Source organism: Myxocyprinus asiaticus, chromosome 17, assembly GCF_019703515.2.
Source record: "Myxocyprinus asiaticus isolate MX2 ecotype Aquarium Trade chromosome 17, UBuf_Myxa_2, whole genome shotgun sequence".
NCBI classification, from domain to species: Eukaryota; Metazoa; Chordata; class Actinopteri; order Cypriniformes; family Catostomidae; genus Myxocyprinus; species Myxocyprinus asiaticus.
In genome coordinates this window covers 10170977-10184338 of record NC_059360.1, presented here as the reverse complement: position 1 = coordinate 10184338, position 13362 = coordinate 10170977, and the positions used below count along the sequence as shown (strand labels likewise).

The 13362-nt window shown below is 36.9% G+C and overlaps 1 protein-coding gene across 1 annotated transcript in view; it reads right to left on the bottom strand.

Moving 5' to 3' along the window:
* LOC127455202 (leucine-rich repeat and fibronectin type-III domain-containing protein 2-like) overlaps window positions 1-13003 on the bottom strand; it is a 319069-nt gene extending 306066 nt beyond the window's left edge. Inside the window, exon 1 of the mRNA XM_051722894.1 lies at window positions 12538-13003. The gene's annotated coding sequence lies outside the window, so the exon portion shown is untranslated. The remainder of the gene's footprint in view (window positions 1-12537) is intronic.
* Window positions 13004-13362: the final 359 nt, after the last annotated feature.

The window sequence follows — 13362 nt, the reverse complement described above, 5'->3', positions numbered from 1 at the left end:
CCTGTCTCTGTGACAGCACTAGACCTTGTAAACAGCAAATAAAATGTGTCCGCATGCCGCTGACAATGACGCTTTCGACCTGTCAATCATTTTGTGTGTTCTCATAGTATTGTAGTTGCAGTGAATTATTGAGGGTTAATGCCATTTTTAAGCCATGTTGTTCATAACAGTTGTCTGTTGAGGGCGCTCTTTTGCTGCTGTTGTTTTAAACAACAATTTCTGCACAATGTCGGTCAATATAAAGCTCATTTGTTATCTTTGGAGTGCAGGGTTTTGAAAGAGGGGGCATGGCTAATTCAACGATTCAGTCTCATGGAAGTAGAGCAGCTGTAATCGCTTACAGCACCTTTAAGTAATTTCTGTGCCACTAGTGGCACCAAACAGAATTGCAAAAATAAGAACTTTGTATAAGAATTGTATAAGAACTTTGTCCAACTAGATCGATCAGTCATGTAGGCGCCGATGCAATCATTGGTGTGGCACTCATGTCCATGAGCTTGTTTGCCATCACTGTGCAATGATTGACATCCCAACAGGGCACACACTGCGTTCAGACGGGTAGATGTGGAGCATGCAGGTGAAAAATTGCAATTTTTTAGATGAGACACATGCTAGATGGTAGTCGAATACAGAAGTGCTGACTCCTGCGACTTATCCAGTGTGTGTATGATTGGGTAAGTGTGCATCTGTTTGTCTGCTTGTGTGAGAGACTGCTGAAGCCTTGGCTTTGTTGTTACATGCCTGCCCTGTTTGTGACTAACAGTGTCAAGAGAGTGAGAGATGTTTACATGGGTTTTAATTGTGTGTGGGTTACTTGGCTCTAGATAAACTTGTCCTCAAAAGTGAGCTAAATCTAAAAAAACCTCCCTTTGGTGATATCATCAATTGGAAATCTTTTTTTTTTTTAATCAAGAAAAAAATGTTTTTTATTGGTATGGTTAGGTTATGGCTTAGGTTAGACTGTAGTAATTATAATTAAACAACATAAGTCTAAATAATGTCTTAAAGTGAAAGACAGTATAAAAAAAAAAAAAAAAAAAAAAAAAGTCAATGGATAGTCCCCACCATGATAGAAATCAAATGTGTGTGTATGTTAGCAGACCTCAGCACCACCATGACGTCATTATTTGCTCTAAAAATCATTGCTTTAATGACCCCTTGTGCTAATCAGCAATGGCCATATGGCACAAGCATGCAGTAAACACAGCTAAAAACACACACAAACACACGTACACACACACATAGCATAAGGACAAACGTGTGTATTTGCCTGATCAACTTACATACCTAGTTTTCTTACCCAATTAATCTGAAATGACTGAAGGAAATGTACTCACTTTTAGTTTGTTGCACACAGCCCTGATAAATGAGCTACTCTAAAGTATACATTAACAAGTAATTCTTGTTAAGCCTTTGTTAAATCATAACACTAATTTATTAATCAGTGTTGTCTTCTTAAAGTGTATTATACAACCATGATATACTTGTGCAATTACACAAGTCTTTTAGAATATGTCATTGGTCTTCTGTCAAGGGTGTGGCATGTAACATTTTATTTGTCAAGTTAAGTTTTATAAAAGGAATAGTTCACTCAAAAATTAAAATTCTGTCATATTTTACTCACCCTCGTGTCGTTGAAGCAACTCTAACATGAGCAGCACAGTGAAAAGGTGTGTGAGTGTGTGTATGTGTGTGTGTGTGTGTGTGTGTGTGTGTGTGTGTGTGTGTGTCTGTAAACTAAAGCCTATTGGCTATTTTTAAAAACAGGATGAATCGTTCAACATGTCACGCCCCCAATTCCTGTTTCAGTAGGAAATACATCAAAACAGCTAACCGAACAGTGCTCGTCAAGACACTTCAGTGTAGGGTTGGGAACCAAGAACCGGTTCTTGTTCAGAACCGGTTCCATACTTTAAAAAATACTGGAATCGTATGATCTTCGTAACTTTCGGTTCCATTAACGGTTCTCCTGCATGCAATTTTCCGCCAACGGAAACACCGTCCTGAACATCTCTGCAGCATCGCTGCCATCTACTGACCGTACAGCGTATAACACACAGCTCTACCAATGTATTGCCTCCAGTATAGTTCGATTCCTGAAATAATTATTCAAAGGAGCTGGTTCTTTTGAATCTACAGCCAAAACTATGGCGCTCCTGGTATAGTTCGATTCCCGAAAGAATCATTCTAATGAGCCATTTTTTAAATTTTTTATCTACAGTGTGAAACATTTAGTGCTTCCATTAGTCCAGTATACAAGTAAACTTATACTGATGTGCAAGTTGTGAATGTCCAACTCAAAAGTAAATAAGAACTGTTGAAATCTCACAAGCCTGTAGTACAACATTAGGCTAAATAACAGTCTAAACTGTCTCTGGAACTGTTACTGTTTATTTAATGATGACCTGTGTCTCTATTAAATCAAGCAGTGCAGTAACTGACTGGTTGTTTTTATGACGATGTATAATTACAGATACATGAGAGTTGTTGTAATAAGTGGAATTTTATAAAAGAATAAATTAATTAATTAAATATGCCATCACATTTCTTGTTGGTTTAGATTTATTTAAAATTTAGTTAGGATCTATTATTGGATTGTAATTATGTCTCTGAAAAGTCTGCAAACACACCTTTTACAAGAATTGTATTAAATTTATTTCTGATTTGTTAAATATGCTCTGTAGCAATCTGAAATAATCTCATCATTTAGTAACTGATAGCAGATGGTATTAAATACAAAAATAATTACTTTTCTCATTTCCAAATAATTCTTAAAAAAAAAAAAAAAAAAAAGTAGGCCTACTAAAATAATTACTGGAATCGTTACTGGAACTGTTAAGGAAACGGAATCGTTAAGAGGAATCGGAACCGGAATCGTTAAATTCCTTAAGATTCCCATCCCTACTTGTGACTTTAATGGTCTTTCACAATTTGTTTAGTGGGTGGAACAGTAGCACAAGCACAATAACTGCAAATTACACCCTTGTCAGATCAATTTATTTGTATGACTTGTTTCAATGTCCCTCATCCCTCCCATTTCCTTGATTAACAGCTCTCCACGCCACAAAACACTGAAATGTTGGTCACTATGACAGTAAACCAAAAACCGAGTTTCTTAGGCATATTGATCTTTCACATTGTCTGTTCAGCTTCAGAGTGGATCAATAGTGCCATCCCTATATAAAAAAGTGATATTAAATGACTGCAGAGCCTTAAAAGTGCTGCATTCTCAAATGAAAAAAATAAATAAAAAATAATGAATGGTGCTTATGCATTTGGAATATTTTGGAGTGATTGTTAAATGTGGGGCATTTTGGAAAATGAAAGTTCAAACTGTTTCATCTGCAGTATTTTTAAACATTTATCACATGTCCTGATTAAAGATCTGACCATGGCCCTTAAAATGTGGTAGTAAGAATTTTTTAGATTGTGTATGATGATAATGATGTGTGATGGTAATGGCAATTTTTTTTTCTTCGGTTTTTGGTCAATTAATTTTGAACTTATAGAAGAAAAAAATAGATCTTTTGTCAATTAAAATTGTCCAATACTGATCAGTTTGGTAATAACACCTAATATAACTATACTTCCAGATCAGTTTGTCAAAATCATAATATGACATTATTTAAGCTGTCACTCTGTTGCACTGGTAAAGATTTGCTCCCCTGCCCATTTTCATTTCCATCAAAATTCAAATAAAACTCTTGAAAAAACTGTTGTTCTCTTATATACTTGCTGTGATGGTAATGACAGCAGTATTGGGGACAGTGATTCTTTGTTGTATATACAAAAATGCAAATTGTAGGCTACACATGAAAACCACATTATTTAAAAATTCTTAGGGAAAAGTAGAATTTCCCTAATTTATACACTTTTTATACTGTATATTTATTTTAGAGGAGAATTGGTAGGGGACAAGCCCAGAATAGGAAAATTCTAACATTTCACTGCCTCCAAAAAGAGAAAAGTTAATTAAAGAGACACACTACAATTTTAAAGCTATTATAGTCTTTTATAACTGGAATGATTGTTTTTCTTTAAAATATTCCCACTGGACAGAAAGGCTCACCTTACTGAAGATTCCCCTTATATCCCTTATATAGGGGATTTTGGCCTTATAAGGATAGAGTTAAGTTTATGGTTCTGGTCCTAGGCAGAGTATTAGGATAAATTTTAATGCTGTGCATGGCAGTATTTCTCCCCTACTATGCCTCCCAGCAATGTATCCTTGTACAGTCCACATAACCCAAATTGTTCTACCAAAATACATTCAGATCATGTTGTTCTTAAGGAGCTCTGGGCCCACTCTGGAGACTTTAAGACAGCTGTTTTACTAGTGGCATTACGGATTCCTCAAAAGCTACACCCACCTGACCATACGCTTATAAAGAGTTAATCAGTACACCCACTTACTCAACGGAGTTCATCTCAATCTTGGAGGACGATGACAGACCCTGTTCTCTAGAGAGCTGGTTTGCTTTACCAAGGCTCCGAATGCAGAACAGAGGATCTCATGCCCTCAGTGTTTTTCAGAGCAAACAACACCCAGAGGCATTTGACATAAAAATGAATGAAAATGCTTCTGTCTGTGTCTCCCACCCCCTTTCCGCTGCCATACTTCATTGACCGCTTACCTTACCTGCACCAGCAGGAAGTTAACACAATAGCTGAAAACCCTGCTGAAAAAAAAAAAAAAACAAAAACAAAAAAACACACACAGTGTAAACCAGTCTAAGCTGGTTTGCTAGTCTTAGCTAAGCAACAGGCTGTTTTCAACTGGTCAGACTTGTCTAGTTTGATGGATTTAAAAACATTTTAAGCACATGTCAACTGGTAAGGCTAGAAGACCAGATAGCTGAACAGCTAAACCAGCTGAAAACTAGTTTGGCCAGGCTGCAGACCAGCTGGGAGGCCAGCTAAACTAGATAAGACCAGAAAACCCTCTTAGGCTGGTTTAAGATGGCCTTTTTAGCAGGGAATTTAAAAGATTTGTCTTTATGTCTATGTGAGAGCATTACACTCTGTTCCAAGACCTGGTAAGCTGCCTACCTTGACAGAACTTTAAGGCATCATATGTGCACTCTGGATGTGAAGGTTACAGAAGGTAGGCAGCAACCTTATGCTGCCTTCAAAGATACTACATTTTGACCAAAATCAGTTTCATATGCATCCTTCATAGAAAAGCCTATCCCAGACATGAGCTATGTGAAAAAATTAAATAATTGTAATATATATATATATATATATATATATATATATATATATATATATATATATATATATTACAAATTCACTTGCAAAATTGATTGCTGTGGACAGTATGCCAATGATAGGCTAATGTTCAATAAAATGGAAATAAACAATATATTGCCTTTTAAAGCCACTTTTTGTATTGTCTTATCAACTCATCTGCCACAATAAATGCCATATTCAAATCCATACATTTTTCTCCCAACTCCGCACAGAACATTAAAAAACAATTCTGCAGATCTGGGCCTGCTTATAAGGTTTCATTCCAATTAGAAGGCAGCTTCCCCTGAATGCAGTAGACAGCAAGGCAGCTCACTAGGTTTTGGAGCAAAGCTTATGTGTCTGAGTGTGTGTGAGTGTGCTGTTAGCTGTGTTTCCCTCTCAGAGTGACTCATCCCTAGAGTTTTTTCGTCTTTCCTGTGTTTCTTCCCCTTTCTCCAACATCAGGTTGCCAACAGATAAGCCTTGGATCCATTCTAAATTACAGCCTCACAGATCCATGTCCCCAGCTGAGCCTGAATGTTATCGCCTCACCGCTGTACAAGTAGTTCTCCATTTTTGGTCTGTGGAGCGAAACTGTTTTAACACTTTCCTAAGAGTCTGCAGACCTCCCTTCTTCCTCTAATCCATTTGAACAAGTGGTATGAGAAAGCCAGTGTCCAGGTCTTAACCACGCATACTGCAGCCCTAATACACAGACCAAAAACATATCTATATACATTATATGTGGCCAGAGCCAACTGCCCAAGACATTATGATAAAACAACATGTCCTGTCTAAACATTCAGTTTTCAGTTCAAATTTTTTTGTAAAACCCTGCCAGTATTGCAGTACACTGGCTGCTCTAGACATTATTAACTCAAGCATGAGTATACAAGGAGCCCACAGGGAATATTAAGAGGGGAATAGGGCTTCCCATAGCTGCATGCAAAGGTTATTGGCACAGAGCGGTTGTTGGCTATTCGTGCTGTAAGAATGAAAAACCATTATCGACTGATTTGGGATACACTGTTTGGTAGATTCTTCTGTGCTACATTAATGCTACATACAAAATAATTCACTACACTGAACAAAGACCCAGATTTGCTCACCTTATATTCAGGTAGTTGTACTATAAAATATCCTTTGAATTGCTAGATTAGGTTAAAAGATTGCTTTCATTGTAAGTGTTAAGGACTGGATTTTAGCTGAACCATTTTTTTTTTTTTCAGTAAGGTGTAAAAATGCACAGTTAGCATATTTGTAAGTAGTGTTGGAAAGTAGCCAGACTACTATAGCTAAAAGTAAATGTATTAAAAGATGATTTATTATAAGTTTAAAGGAATGTTCGGGTTCAATACAAGTTGAGCTCATTTGACATCATTTGTGGCATAATATTGATTACCACAAAAAAATATTTTGACTTATCCCAAAAATCTTGGTTCCAGTGAGGCACTTATAATGGAAGTGAATGGGGCCAGTTTTTGAACATTAAAATACTCACTGTTTTAAAAGTATTGCCACAAGACATAAAGGATATGCATGTAAAAATGATTTTAGTGTGATAAAATCACTTACTAACCTTTCTGTGTAAAGTTATAGCCAATTTTACAACTTCGTTACCACGATGATGTAATGTCAACAAACCCTAAAACGACTGAAAAAATGAAAATTTTACTTTAAAATTTTACAGCTCAAATAATACACAAGTTTTAAAAGAACAATTAATGTAAGTGCTTTTTAAAAATTATAAGCTTCACATTTCTGTGTTTAAACCATCCAAATATTGGCCACATTCACTTTCATTGACCCCATTCATTTCCATTGTAAGTGCCTCACTGAAACCCAGCTTGTTTTTTTTTTTTTTTTTTTTTTTTTTTAAAAAAGGAGGGACGAGTCTAAACTAATTTGTGCCACAAATGCTGTCCATTGAGCTTAACTTGTATTGGACCCAGAACATTCCTTTAACCCCTAACCCAAACCCCAAACCTAAACCTAACCTTAACCATGATTTTAAGAGGAAAATCACTTTTGTGTACCATGAAAGAAAGAAAACATGACAGTTTGGAACGAGACGAGGTCTCGTATTTTTATTACATAATGATTAACAAAATTTGTTCATAAATGTTTCCTTTATTAAAATAAAGTGTTGGATAGGATGTTAGCAAAAACTGTATGCATGTATTGTCATTATCAATTTGAAATTGTGATTGGTTGGTATGTGCATAAAAGTTACACAATATTAACCGATTTTGCCATGTTGCACGAATTATTACAAATTGTGATGAGACTGTGTTGGCAATAACACTTTCTCCTAGAGTGTCTTCTCTGTCACACGTTAACATGTAGCATTGGGAAGCTCTGCTGTAGTTTAACTACTTTAAATTATGTGCAGCTTTTAGCTTGGCAAGCTACAATTTCAAAATAGCTTCCACAATATTACAGTATGTTTAAGCCAAGCAAACATAGGACAATAATGCATGCTGTTTACATACAATTAACCAAAACACACAATACCCATATTTATCTCTACACGCTCACATACTATTTATGCTAAACGACACAATGTTGCACGATCCTTGCACTATGTATGCAAATAGCATGTGCCTAGAGCCCTTTTAATGGTAGTGGATAAAATAAATTAAGGTTATAAAACCTGACTCTATTGCATTCCTAAACTAAGCACAAAGGCTTCAGCTCTTTGGGCACCTTAGATCATGGGTAGAAGTACTGATGTTCTTATATTTCACGGTGGATGAGAACCGCTCCCCTGAGTCCCTGGAGGGGTCTCTAATTCAGTGTGTGGCTGCAGGGCATGGCCCAGCTCCTCTCGATTCACTGTCCCTGAGGTGCCATTGCTCCAGTTACTTTCTGCCTTTGTCAGAAATCAGCTCTCACAAGCCACTTCTTCATCATTGCCTTTATCATTAAATCACCAAGTCTGACCCAAGATCAGCCAGTACAGGGATAGTTTCCTTGAAAAGGATGTGATCACAATCTTTTTAATGGACAGAAACAACCATAGTATATGGGTTATGCTGAGGGCCACCATTACCACACTGGATCCAATATAGCACCACGATCTAGATCAGACACTTTAGTTAAGTGATTCTTAACTGGCTTTGCTTCAGGACCCAGATTTTAAATTGGACATCAAGTGGAGACCCAACACCCTGATAGCACACGTATATCACCCAGACGTCTATTTGATGTGTGGAATGTCTGGAAAACATATTTTTTACGTTATTTGTAAGAATGTATCGGATGTCAATAAGACATTCAGCAGTCTTGGAGACATTTATGATTTAGAATGTTTGTAAAATGTTTGTAAACCAGATCTTTTTAAGATGTTTAGCAGATGTAACTAGATTGTGATGCTTTCCAGGGGAAAAGATCTAAAAATAGACATCTCGGAGATGTACGTGTTCTGTCTGGATATAATGTACAAAGTTACAGAAAGTTTTCTTAAATCAAACACTGAAATGTATTAATATTACCACAAACTGCACTAGCCCAACAATATGCATTTGCAAATTATTAACTCGACATAGGCTGAATAGGAAAATGTATAATTTGGGTTTCTAAATGTCTCTTGAATTTTGATGGTTTCGTGCTCTCGGTAGCTAATAATTTATCATCACAAAACACATCAAGTCATTTTTATTTGTATAGTGCTGTCACTTTTATTTGTATAGTGCTTTTGACAACACGCATCGTTTCAAAGCAGCTTTACAGAAAATTATGCTGTAACAGAAAATGAAGCTGTAATTCACTGAAGCTGTAAAAACACATTGTGGACAGCACAAACCATGTTTAACCTAGTTGCAATATTGGTTTTTAATTTAGTCTGGGTCGTATATTCTTTTTCACTTGCACATATTTGTTCATGGTTTTCGAGGATGAGGGCATGTCATTCAACCTGTCCATGTTGGCATCTGCCTAATTTGGCTAGTGCTTACCAAGTGACAGATTAATTTGTGAATTTTGATGTCAGTAACAAAACATATGGTTGCATTTTCTTCTTTTGATAAACCTATTTATTTTGCTATACTATCTATGCATATTTATATGGTTAGTTGCATTTTATTATTTACATTTTGCCTTGTTTATTCCCTGCTGTCTTTAACCCTATCAGGACAGACCTGCGACCCATATGTGGGTTGTTTCCCACCAGCTGAGAACCACTTCTTTTCATTTATATTGAAATTGCTGAGGACCTTCAATTCATTGGCATGTTTACCCTAGGCTTTCATTTATCAGACCCAAAATTATTAGAAATCTTACAGTCTGTCTGCAGCACCACTTTAAAATGTGCAGCAAGAGAATTATGATCATTTACAATAAGTTTTGTTTGGTGTTGACAATAATGGGCTAGAGTTTTGCTTCAATTTATTATGGAATGAAAGCTGTGCAAGCGGATGTTATATTCTGTGCAATCCAGGAATGTCTGGGAGGATTTTCAAACATCAGTCAATGAGTCCTAAGTAATGCATTTGTTAAAGTTATTACATTATTTTTTTATTACGTAAAAGCACCATCAACTGAATAACATTGGTGCTTTTTTGCATCTTCACTTTAACTACTAGACTAGAGCTTCCTCACTGAATTCAGAAGCACCCTCAGAGAGTTTGATCGGGAAATGGGCCTGCCCAGTACTCCTGCAGACATGCATATATCTAGACATACACATACACCACACACACACTGCCTTTTCTTCAGTCTCAGTAGCTATAAAAAAGATCATAATGTCTTACTATCTGACCTTATACACTGGGAGAACCGAGAAAATCTTATCAGCTCTGGTGGTCATGATCTCTTACCACCTAAGGCAGACTTGGTCATGACACATTAGTTTAATAATAAGACAGCAGAGGAATGCATATTCTTAGTGAATGTCACAAAGCAATTTAAGACTGGCCCCTTAACACCCCAATTTTGATTATTATTATTCATACTAATCAGCATAGACTTTCAGTCTTTACAGGAAATGAATTACAACATTACAACATTGAATTTGAAGCAAAAACTATATAGAAACCTGTTAAAAAGATAAGGACTGTGTACTTTTGAATAATATCATCAAATCAGTATGAACATTTTGGGGTCATGAAAGGGGTTCTTGGTTCAAAGTGTGAGGGTTTGCCAAACCGTGCTCTAGGGTTACCCTCAATTTAGAGTTAAACTCCTAGGCAACTGATCTTTATAATGCAATGCACAGACCTACTATTTCAAGACACTGGATAGCCTACACATAGGACAGTAGTTTTAGTGCAGTGCCAACTCAACAACAACAAACAAACAACAACTAAGCGTCCTGCAAAGATATCTTCAAACATTGCCATAGTGCTCACACCAGACCAAGGTCCAGGGTGCTTCAAAGAGGGCTCTGCAAATTGGGTCCAGTGGGTGAGAGGCTTTAACTGTAAGTTCATTATGGAAATGTTCCTAATACCTTAAGGGCTAAGACAGTATAAGTATTTTACTGCCAGGCACAGAGATTAAGCTGCAAGCACTCCTGGCCATGTCGTTCCTATGACTGAATAGATGGCAGTCAGGATGTCAAGAGTTCTGTGTAGCATTTTTATAGTAATAAAAATGCTATATATATATATATATATATTATTTTTTTATTTTTTTTTACCTTAGTCTGGAGGGTTCTTTCTAAGCTTGCATAATATCTATTGTTTGAGAACAGACAGATTTTACCAACACTTAGTGTAGATAATGCCTGTTCCCTAGGTTAAGTAGTACACTTAATGGTTCATGGTCTAAAACGTTTAATCAAACATAGTGACCTCAATGCTAAGTCTTCACAGTAAACATACTGTATATTCTCCAAAAAATGACTGTGAAATGGAAACCAGTGTTAAATACTCAGCATTTGCATCTTTCTCTATAACATTAACTCAATACAATAAGATTGCATTTATTATATTTAGGGAATACAAAAGACGCTGTACAGTTCAGAGCAGACTGGCATATAAATGATGATGACATCATGGGAAATTTGTGTCAACAATCTTACACTGATACCAGCTGAGGAGGGACAAGTACACGAGACTTTCTATGCTCAGGCAGCCTGTGAAAAGAGGCAAACCATCTGTCCAGAACACTGGAATGGCAAAAGAGCCTTTTAAGTGGCTAAGACTAAGCTAAGCAGGTTTATGTCAGGTCAATTGGAAGTGATTGTTTGAGAGGTGAGGTGGCTTTAAAATTTGACCATTGGTCTATACTACCATCACTTTCCTGACCTTATGGTTCCCATTTGACAGTGTAATCTTAAGACATTTATGCCCTATCCACACAGACTATTTAGATGAGGGCTATAGTTGAATTTTTTTTAAACATTTGCTATGAAATGTATTTAAATCTTATATTATAGATTGCCATTGTGGCTTGATTTATTAATTAAGTACATTTCAGCCATTGTTCTCAGTTATATTTGGAAAGGTTGGGAGCAGGTAGACAAGAAGGGGTTTGGGTGGGGCGGGGAATTGGGCTTATTAGAGTTGCCAGTACACGCAAGTCCTAATCAAACTGGCTTTGTGCTGAAGCTTGTGCATCTAATGAATCTGTTCCTCACACATTAACACACTGCATGAGCTGGCCATGAATGTGAAGGCTGCTGCCGTCTTTGTGCCTACCAATCATCCTTGACATCTGCCAGAGAGTTTAATTAAGGTATTATTAAACAATTTTCCCCTTCAAGTGCGATCTATTGGAACACTACGGGCAACACAAGTACAGCTCGATTCGGGTGCTGTCCATGGTACTGATCATCATACAGCTTCTGTCCAGTCTCCCCATTCCAGTATGTAGGCTACTAGTGTGGTGTATTGTGCCAAGATTATAATGATCTATGATATATTATATACTACAATTATATTATGATATTTAATGGCCACCTTGTGAAAAAAAATTAAATAAAATAAAAAATAAAAATAAAAATAAAAATAAAAAAATAAAATAAAAAACAACTACACGTTTATAATGTCAGTATAGGGGCGCTGACGTTTATCGAGGACCAGCAATGGACACATTATATGTTTTAGTACACTCAACTCTTCTTATTACAAACATCTTAAAATCTGCGTGAATTCCATACAAAGGACTGATGGCGATACATAACCTGGCATGTCAAAGGCATAGTTTCTGTATAACTGCAATTAAATGAATGCTTAACTGCTATACAAAACAACACTGCTTTCATGGTAATTCTGCGTCGATGTCTTAGCAATGTTGCATTAATTTTCTTTCTTTATTTTTATTTTTTTTTCTGATTGAGAGGTGCTCAAGCCTTTCACCTACCTTATTCATTGTAAACGTATCCATTCGCTTTGATTCCACTTTATTCTCACAGATGTTCCTAAAGCTTCGACCGTTTCAAGAACATGTCTTCTTGTTTAATGTAAAGAGAAGCAGAAAAACAGAACCAGGTGCATTCTTTTGCACGCCGACTTGCGCTGAAACCGGAGTTCTAACAATCTCCACCAAGTTGAGCCGAAACGACCACACACACCTTTAGATCAGGCAATAAACATCCCAGATTTGTTTTAAATTGTTATTCCTCTCCGAACGCCACCCGTTTATTCCCGTGTTTCATTTGTTGTCTGTTTCTCCATTTTGTTTGCTGAGAATCCATTAAAGCAATTGTAGTTCCGTTTGCAAACTAAGCAGATATTCAGATATACCCGAAGGAAAGTGGACAGATTGAGGCTTGATTTCTATGCTGAGAGGAGCGCAGAGCAGAGGAAGCATGCACCGGTCATGCAACGACGATGATCACAAGCTCTCTGGAGCTGCATGGAACCTGTGTAAATCTGTAGATGGCACAAACGAGTCAGAACGGACATGGTGAGTTGCAGGGACAACTCCGAGAAGCTTATCCGGATCCCAATAATGCACAGACGGCTCTGTGTTCTCCGTCAATGGCGCATGCCGGGGCGTCCGGGTTTACGCATTATCTGTGCGTTCACTAAACCTTCATAATTAGTCTTTGTGGGACTAGACGGATCGGTGTTGACTGCGCTCAGACAAAGAATGCCCGATTTCGACGGATCAGCTTGTACTGCGTTTATTCGGATTATCTGTGCCCTTACTTAACCTATGTGATTAGTCTTTGCGTTTGATCAG